Source organism: Propithecus coquereli, unplaced genomic scaffold, assembly GCF_000956105.1.
Source record: "Propithecus coquereli isolate 6110/MARCELLA unplaced genomic scaffold, Pcoq_1.0 Scaffold89, whole genome shotgun sequence".
NCBI classification, from domain to species: domain Eukaryota; kingdom Metazoa; phylum Chordata; class Mammalia; order Primates; family Indriidae; genus Propithecus; species Propithecus coquereli.
Window position 1 is genome coordinate 2,817,310 of NW_012155173.1, and position 9,923 is coordinate 2,827,232.

Consider the following 9,923-nt stretch of genomic DNA (forward strand, 5'->3'; position numbering starts at 1 on the left):
GCGGGAACCGCCCTCGAGGCGGGGCGGCAGGGCCGGGGTCGGGGGCGGAGCGCCGGTCCCTCCCGTGGGCACCGCGGGGATGGGGACTCCGGTCCCGGCTGGTGTTCATGCCGTGCAGCACCTCGCCTCACCCCGGCGGGAAGGCATCGAGCTCCCTGCTGTACCCAGGAGGAAACTGAGGTCCGCAGCTCGAAGGGGAGATCCGAAGGGGCTCAGGACCGGGGGAGGAGACCCACGGGAGCTCCCGGGGCTAGGGCCAAAGAGCGCAGGTGAGGCGGGCAGCGTGCAATGCTCTACTAGGATCAGGTGAGGCAGATTTCAGGCCCCGGTGAGGAAGGGCTTCAGGAGGCAAAGCGCGCAAAGCAGGGCAGATGGCAAATAGCCACTGGAGGGAACAAAGGGGAAGAAGGATTCCCAACTTCATTCAGGAGAAACAAGAAGTGCCAAAGTGCATCCGTGTCCTTCAATGGGGCTTTGGAGTCAGAAGGCCCAGGTTGGAATCCCTGACACTTATTCCTCCCGTAACTTTGGTCAAGTGACTTAACATACTTGTCTCAGTTTCCTTATTTGTAAAATGGGCACCATTAACTGCCTCTTCACGGCCGGTTGGGAAGATAGAGAAGGCTCGGCACAATGACAAGGATTGTGGGTTCTGCCTAAATGGATGTTCTTACGAGTGTGGTGGCAGTTGTTATTTTAGAAGATTGAGAAAATCCACACTGGTCAGAAAGATGAGAGCAAGGTCACTTTTAAACAAGTGTAATATTTTATTTATCTCAACAGATGCATTTGAAAAATAGCCATTTATAATGGAACAAGGCATAGGTCAGCCTCCCAACAGTCCTGGTGCGAACGTGGGTTCCCAGGCCTCTGGCAGTTGCTCTGTGACTCCAATTTGGGAGGATTCATACACTCAACGGGAGCCTGGACCAGATGACGGAGATGTCCACGTCCAGCCTAGGTGCTGGTGGCAGTCCCATGTTCTGCCAGGGTAAAGCCCCCTCCAAAACTAGGTAAAGTGGGCCAGAGTCAATACCTGCTGGGTGCTGGGGAGGAGAACAGGAAAAGCTGGTGTTGTTTAAGCAGCAGAGAAGCCAAGAGCATGGCACTCACTTCCTGGTTTTTCCATTGAGTAGCACCCAGGGAAGCCACAGGGCCTAGGGAATCCCAGCCTGGCTCTTCTTCCTGCCCCTCTCTGTCTTCGTACAGCACCAGTGATTGCAGGAACCGTTTCTTGAATGTCTCATGCCATGCTCTGGGCTTCCCACATGTTGCCAACATTCACTCTCACCTCCCTACCCCACCTCCCAAGGTAGCTATCACTATGTGCCTTTTTCAGATGAGATGGCCAAGGCACAGAAAGGGTTAAGTAGGTCTCTGGAGGTCTCACAAGTGGTACTGTACAGTCTGGTCCTCTATGCCTGAGTCCTCAGCCTCCACTCCTTTGCTCAATGTCCTGAGTCACACTCTGCCACTCTTCCTGGCTTGGGAAACTCTGCCCAGTTCCACTTTCTCAGAGAGCTGAAGCAAGGTGTTCACTTCTCCACCCCCGCCCCTAGGGAGGCTCACACGCTCTCTCCGCCACTCTCTGTTTTTCCAGAGGCTGGCTGTGGCCCACTGGAGGGCCGGTGGGGAACAAGGCAGAAACACAGCCTGTTTGGCTCTGAGCTCTTTGATTACAAGCCCCAGCATACACAGGCCCTGGAATTATCTAACATGTCATTTCCAACCCCAGCAACTTCTCTCAGACAAAGGGACGTGGACCTCTGAATCTGTGTCTCCACAGAACCCGAGAAAACACTGGAGAACATCTGCTCCAACCCTTTATTTTAGAGATAGGGAAACTGAGGCCAAGAGAGCAAAGGGGTTTGCACCCATAACCCTGTGATTGTTCCATCTGGTGGCTGCAAAGTCACATAGGCATAGCTATCACCAGAAATAGTTAAAAATAATAATGAGGATGGCCAATACTTTATCAGAGGGCCAAGCAAGTTCCTAGTGCTTTGCTGTATGCATCAACCTGTGTGTTTTACAGCTGGTCAGGATCTATCTTGGCCTGCCCTTTCAGGGTCAGGCCTTCCTTGCGTGGGTGCCTGGAAGTTCCCTTTGCCTTAGTGTCCTGTTCTCATTCCTTTCTAGACTCTTTTTTGTGCTTCTCTTCCCAGTGGATCTAGGTATCCATAAGACCAATTTTTCCTGGCTCCTCATCTCAGAGTGCACGTCTCGCTAATGTAGATCTCCTCTGATGGGAGAACTTGGAGTGAGGATAGGGAGAAACGAAGGCCATGCACAGGCCGTGCAGCAGACAATCTGGGGGTGCCTGCTCCCCCCTCTCAGGACGCCTCTTCCCACCCACAGGTTGGCCCTCGCTTGGCACCATGCTTGTGCCATAGCTCTCCCTTCACAACACAGTTGGCAGCATTAGCAGTAGACACTAGAACCAAGCTGGGCTCTCAGGATTTGGAGTTGGAGCTTGGAACATGATGGTCGTGGTTAATTAACTGGGCCTTTGAGGACTGATAACCTCCAAGGCCGCCATTTTGAAGTGGCCGTCTTCCGTCATGTCCACAGAGAAAGCCATGAGAGTTGTTAAATGACTAGATGGGCGTGGAGAAGCTCCCAGAGAAGAAGGGTGGGCCAGACAGGTAGGGAAGACCTCGGGATCAGTGGAGCTTTTTGGTTACAGACCTTTTTCAGAGCTAGCTTCAGAAAAATAAGTTATTAGGACAAGTATTTGTTGAGCATTGAATGCCTTATAGTAAGTTCCTAGAAGCAGAGGACGAGATGGGGATTTTGTGCCAGGGATGACTTGAGGGAGTGCTCTCAGGAGACCCTGGAATATCCCCTGGGGCCTCAGTGTCAAACCCCAAGCACAGCCTGAGTACTAAAGGGGACCCAGAAAGTGCTCTCTCCCCATCTTTCATCTCCGCCCATCTGCTTCATTCCTCTGCCTCAATCACACAAGCATTTCTCCTTGTCCTCTCTAGAAAATGGCTTTTACCAGTAGCAAGCTGGAATCTTGGTTTGTGGTCCACATCTTAACTCGGGTCAGATTCCTACCCTTTATCCAATTAACTCTAGCCAGAGTGGCAGGGTCACCGCACAAACACGCTGCCCCCACTGTAACCTGGGCATGGAGGGCGCAGTTCCCGTGGAAAAGGGGAGGGGGAGCGTGGCAGAGAAACTATTGCACTAGGCAGAAGGACTCAGTCGGCCTTGAAAGGATGGAAAGAATAGGAATGGAGGTGAGGCAGGGAACGGCAACTCCTGCAAACACAGAATAAGTGAAGGTGTGGAGGCTGGAGGAAGACGGAACTGGAAGAAAGGAAAGAGTCTGTCATTTGCTCCAGGCTGCTATTTGTCCAAACTAGCTCACAGGAGCTGGTTGTTAAAATTTCCATGAATTCTTATAGCCAGCTGTTAAGCACAGCCTTCAATAACAATTTATATAAACTTATAATTAAATACATTATAAATAAAGGTAATGAATTCTCAAAACGTATTACTTCCTAATTATTTTACTATACTTCACTATTACGTATGTTCTTAGGTTATTTTAGCTATTAGTCCACATGGTAGGAATACTGCATAACCGTGTGCTATTTATTGCACATCTCTTCTCAACTCCACATTCAGTGACGTCATGCTGGTAGCCTGAAACCAGCCACAGTGGGAATATTTACACCATGGAAACTAGCAAAGGCTATAAGTCAGGGCTTCCCTTCCCCCTGCCCCCAGAACCTGTTGTTTAACGTTTACCAGCAGACCACTGACCAATATCCTGGGTTTCCCCCGCCCCCCGACCCCTTGTTCAACTCTGCATTCAGATTGTCTGTTTACGTGTGTCTCTCATTAGACTGGGAGCTGGGTGGAAGGAGCAAGTGTGCTTGCTCGGTTTTCTTTTTTTTTTTTTTTTTTTTGAGACAGAGTCTCTGTTGCCCGGACTAGAGTGCCGTGGCGTCGGCCTAGCTCACAGCAACCTCAAACTCCTGGGCTCAAGCAATCCTACTGTCTCAGCCTCCCAAGTAGCTGGGACCACAGGCACGCGCTACCATGCCCAGCTAATTTTTTCTACATATATTTTTTTTAGCTGTCCAATTAATTTCTTTCCATTTTTTGGTAGAGACGGGGGTCTCACTCTTGCTCAGGCTGGTCTCGAACTCCTGAGCTCAGAACGATCCACCCGCCTCGCCCTCCCAGAGTGCTAGGATTACAGGTATGAGCCACCGCGCCCAGCCTTGCTTGGTTTTCTGATACAACCCCAGTGTCAAATAGTGCTTGGCACAGAGCAGATGTTTAGCAAATTTTTATTGGATTAATTAATTAGTGAATGAGGAAAGTGACCAGAGGTGAGTTTGGTCAGACAGAATGCTTTGGGACACGGTCAGGGAGACTGGAGAAGGTTGTACTTTGAATTCCAAAAGCTGCCAATCCAGACGTTTTCTGAACTCTCTGGGCAGGAAGGTGTTTGTCCTGTTATTTTAATGAGAAATTAAAACTATGAGTTCCGTGCAACCACTGTCAGCTCAGTCCTCAGACACCCAGCTTATGGACTAACACATTGTGGGAGTCCTAGCAAGCATGAGTCTATAATCATGCCCCATAAATGCCAGTAAGATGCCAAACAGCATGAGCCTCAGCAAGGGTCACTGATTCTGTCACACAGCAGAGGATTTCCCAGCCTGCCTGCCTCCCAGGTTAGATTTTCAAGGAAAGAGCAAAAGTGCCCAGACACTGTCCCTCCTTCTGCCAGGCCTGTCACTGTCCCTGCAGCTATACACAGCTGGCGCTACGATAGTGGCATTCATAATAACAACTAAAAGCATAATTATAATTTCTGCATTGTGAGTGCTCACTATTAATATACGCTACTGTATTATTCCAATTAAGCCTTAGAACTCCCCTCTAAGTCAGGTCTTCTTGTCTTCAATTTTACTAATAAGGAAACAGGCTTAGAGAGGAGATGTAACCTGCTTAAGCTTCCACAGCTGGGTGAGTGATAGAACCAAGATTGGAATCCAGGTCTGCCCCCAAAGCCCTGACTCTTTCTACAGCCGAAGTGAAAGAAAGCTAAAGGAAAAGTAAGGGCTTCTCCACACCTCCTATTCAGGGCCAGCAATTATTTAATTTCATCTTGACAATTTTGGGGTCTGATGTTAGACGCTTCTCTATACACTTCCCATAATGCTTAATTACAACTCACGGTTTCTTTGGATGGAAGGTATTTGGAGTTGTTTAAGAAACACAGAACGGGCCGGGCGCGGTGGCTCACGCCTGTAATCCTAGCACTCTGGGAGGCCGAGGCGGGTGGATTGTTTGAACTCAGGAGTTCGAGTCCAGCCTGAGCAAGAGCGAGACCCCGTCTCTACTAAAAATAGAAAGAAATTGATCGGACAACTAAAAATATATAGAAGCATGCCTGTAGTCCCAGCTACTTGGGAGGCTGAGGCAGAAGGATTGCTTGAGCCCAGGAATTTGAGGTTGCTGTGAGCTAGGCTGACGCCACAGCACTCTAGCCGGGACAAAAGAGTGAGACTCTGTCTCAAAAAAAAAAAAAAAAAGAAACACAGAACTATTTTAAGAAAGATTGCAAACTGCTGTGCTTTAGAAATAAAAAGTAATTCATAAAATCCCTTAAATACATACACACCAAAAAGTCTTTGAGGTAGTGCTATTTTTGTACTTATTGGCCTTGGAGGACAGGACCCCCCCCGAGTCACTCAACCTCTCTGTGCCTTGGTTTCCTCACTTGACAATAGTGTCCACACAAAGAATTGCGGGGAAATTAAGGGAAATTATCCACGTTAAGGCCTGGGACATAGAACGGGCTCTGTCAACAGCGGCTGGTATCTTTATCCGAACCCCCTAGGTAAAGGCACAGAGGTGTTTAAGGTGAGTGAGCTTGTGCCAGCGTGTCTGGGTTGCAGGGTACGTGGATGAAGGGAGACCGAGCCAGACAGCAAGATGCATCAGGTTTCCACAAAACAGGACAGCAGTATCCATGAGTGCCTGACAGCCTTGAAGTTTGTCCTTCTACCCTGACAACAGATTTCTCAGGTTGGAGCTACTCTCACTCTCAGTTCGCAGATGGAGCAACTGAGGCTAAGCAAGGCGAAGTCACTTCTTTATGTAGCATAGCTGGGAAATGGTAGAGCTGGGACTAGAACCCAGATTTCCCTCCAAAGCCACTGCCTCTGTGTGGGGACTGGCAGCATGCCAGGCCGAAGGGACTGGGCAGCGGGAAGCTGCCGAAGGCTCTCACACAGGAGACTGACGCTGTTGGAACTGAATCAAGACGTTTTCCGTGGAGGGGCACAGGGGCCCACCGGCCACACAGCCTGTGCCTGCCAGGGATTTAGCAGGAAGAGCTGGCTTTTGTTCTACATGAATCAGCCCAGCTGTTTCTGAAAGCCCAGCCCCACTCTTCTGGGCTCAGCGGACCAGAAGGCATTCAGCTGTCCCCGCAGGTCACCAGTGGGGTGGGAGGGGCAGTACTTTGTACACTGGACTGCGCCATTTACAGAGAGTTATATTATCACAACACGGAACAATGGGCTTTTCAAATGTTGTGCTGTGTCTTGGAGCTGAAACACAATCAGGCCAGTAGTGCATTACCTTCTTTGGAACTTGGAGAAACTAAAAAAAGAAAAAAAAAAAAAAACCCACAGCCAATGATTAGATTAAGGTTTTAGTCAGAAGTCGATCTCCCTCTTCCACTTTCCTCATCCCTCCTCCACATTCCTCCTCCTTTCCCTTCTCCCTACTCTTCCACGCTTCTCTTTCTTTTTCCTGTTTTTCTTGTCTTTCTCCCCTCTCGCCACTGTCTCCAGCAGTAGCAGCATTCTGTTGGAGACCTAGGAGCTTGGCCCAGGGAATTAGGACACCCGAGTTCCACTCCCTGTCCTACCTTTTCCTTGCAAATGACCCTGGGCAAGTCACTCACTCCTCTGAGCCTCCGTTGTCTCATCTGCAAACTGGGACAATACAAGTAACTATCTCCAAGAGAGATTCTATCTGGTTCATAAAACTAGGAGTTTTTCTCACCCCTGGTTATGCTGCCCTGGCCCCAGCACAGGCTTCCTGTCCCATGGACAGCCAGAGAACATTTGTCCAGTGAGATCCATTAAACCATCCTTTGAAACCTTAGCTCTTAGGTGGAGTCACTCTTGTTTTATTTATATGTGTAATTTGTAAGGGTGTCTTCAAAACTCACAGTGCAAACATAATCGCTTCATCTCATTTTTTCCCAAACCAAAACCACTGACTTGAGAAACCCAATACCTGATCAGCAAAGAGCCCGGTGTTTCCCTGACGAAGCTTTCTCTCTCTCCTCCAGAATGGTCCCCAAACTCTGAAGCTGAAGCAGCCCCAGCAGAGAGGGGGTCAGCTCACCACCCACACCAAGCAGGCAATCTGGAGGTTTGCTTTCTCCCTGGCGCACAGCCCTGCTGCCTTGATCTTGACCTCAGACAGATGACCCTGCAGACCCAGGTCCCTGGGCGGGCACCAGGGGTCTCAGGGAGCTGTCCAGCTCCCTCTCTGCTTAGCCCAGACCCAAGCTCTGTCTCTCACCCAGCACTTCTCCAAGGTCCCAGCCAGCTATGAATCCTGTATCAAAATTTGCTTGTATATCTGCCCCCTGGGGACTCTGACTGTCCTCTTTCTTATCTCCAAATGCCCTTTATGTCCCCCTCTAGGGATGAGGGAGCAGCCTTTAGGCAGTGGAAGTTAAAGTACCCCAAGAGGACTTTCAAGTCTGTTTTTCCCTAGAGCAGAAAAAGAAAAGCAGTTACATCTTCAGTGGCAACCTGTGACATTCTCTTTTAAAGTGCACAACTTGATCATGGCATAAAATACGGCTGATGCAGTCTGGCTTTATTGGCCCCATGGAAGGCTCTGGAGACCTGCAGTGCCGAGGGCCATGGATCAGTAACCTCTGCATTTTATCACTGTCCAGACAAATCCCGAGCCACCTTACCCTGGCATTGGTAGCCACACACACGATCTGGCCTTGCTTTATCCCTCCCGCCTAATCTTGTCCCCTTCCCACCTAAACCCTGTACCCCTATGCCACCGAATCACCTGCTGGCCATGTTTTCTGTCACCCAACACCTTCAAGCCTTTGTACCCTGGTTCTCTTTCTTAGGACTGCCCATCTTGATATTTTCCCTATTGAACTCTTCCCTAACTTCTCAGATTCCGTTTGAGGGACCCTCCGTGCAGAGCCTTCCCTGCCCCTCCAGAGTGTATTTTATTAGCGGCACAGTCCTACAGACCCCTGCACATGCCTCCGTCATGGCACTGCTGGGCCATTCGGCTGAAATGGGCTCCCTGGCCTGTTGTTCTTCGTCCCAAAACTCCCCCGAATTCCCTTACAAGTGATGGTTATTTGTGATGGTTTAATTACTGGCTTGTTTACTGCCTCCCCCATAGACTGTGAACTCCCTGAGGGCAGGGCCAGAGATGTCATTCTGTATGGCCTAGGACAGTGCCCAGCACAGTACCCTGGACAGAGCAGACCTTCGAAACACACCTACCGAATGGAACTGAAACGGCACTTAGCACACTGTCATAATCATCGTGTATGTTTCTAGTTTACCAGTGAGCCTCTCGTGGGCAGGGACCAAGTCTTCTTCACTGTCACGCTCCTGGTACCCAACGCAGGACCTGGTACTCAGCACGAGACTGGTAAATGAATGAATGGGCGGAGAGATGGAGGAATACAATGAATAGAGAGAAGAACTAACACGAAGGCAGGATGAACAATGGTCAACTAAAGGAAACCCAAATAACCTTTCTGAAACAACCAATCGATATCTGTTACTTTCGCTATTTGAAATAAATACAAGGCTCCTCTCTTGATTCTGCTAACTTGTACTGGTGGAAAAAAAACTTAGAATTGGTCAAGGCTAACTTTTAAAAAACAATCACCACAGAAATCCAGTGACTGGAGTAGCCTTTTAATGAATAGGCAAGACATGGATATCAATTTACACTAATTAGTAAGGCTAAGATACCTTCTCAAAATGTCTGCTTCCTTAACCTTGTAGGTTTGTATCAGATATCACCTCTTAGTTTTTCCAAGTTTCATATTTTAAAAATGCAGTAACGGCTTAAATGCCTTCAATACAGTCTTTGGATTTAAGTGAAGTAGCCATATTTCCCCAAGTTTCCTAAAATCAGAGCACAGCCTGATTTAGGACTGACAACAGTCAGAAACTTTAAACCGAGGACTGCCCTAGAATATTCTGGATCAGTAGTCAGCACGCCCACAGATATTTCTATTTTTACATAGCTGTGATCATCACATTTAAACAATTATACACCCAGCATTTTTCTCCTCATTACACTATCAAGCAAACATGTTTCTGTGTTGCAATATGCTCTTTATATTTTCCCTGAACGAGTTATTTAACCCTGAGGTCCCCAACCCCCAGGCCACAGACTGGTAGGAAGTGGGCTGCTCAGCAGGAGGTGAGCAGTGAGCAAGAGAAGCTTCCTCTATATTTACAGCCGCTCCCCACAGCCGGCATCACCGCCCGAGCTCTGCCTCCCTCCCCACTCCGATCAGTGGAAAAATTGTCTTCCATGAAATCAGTCCCTGGTGCCTAAAAGGTTAGAGACCGCTAATATAACCTCCCGAGCCTCGGTTTTCTCACCTGTAATCACTTCCTCTCCAAGGACACCTCCCCCAGAGCTCTCAGGAGTTCAATGAGCTAATGGAAGGGCCTGTTCTAGTGAGTGAGAGTGTAGGCTTTGGGGGTCACACACATTTTTGGAATCCTGGCTCTGGAAATTCCTTATGGATGTCATCTTTGAGAAGTTTACTTATCATTCTTGGTCCTCAGTTTTCTCATTTGCAAACTGGAAATTACAGTGCCTTATGCATAGAGTTGGTATACGGAGTAAATGGCTTTTAAAAA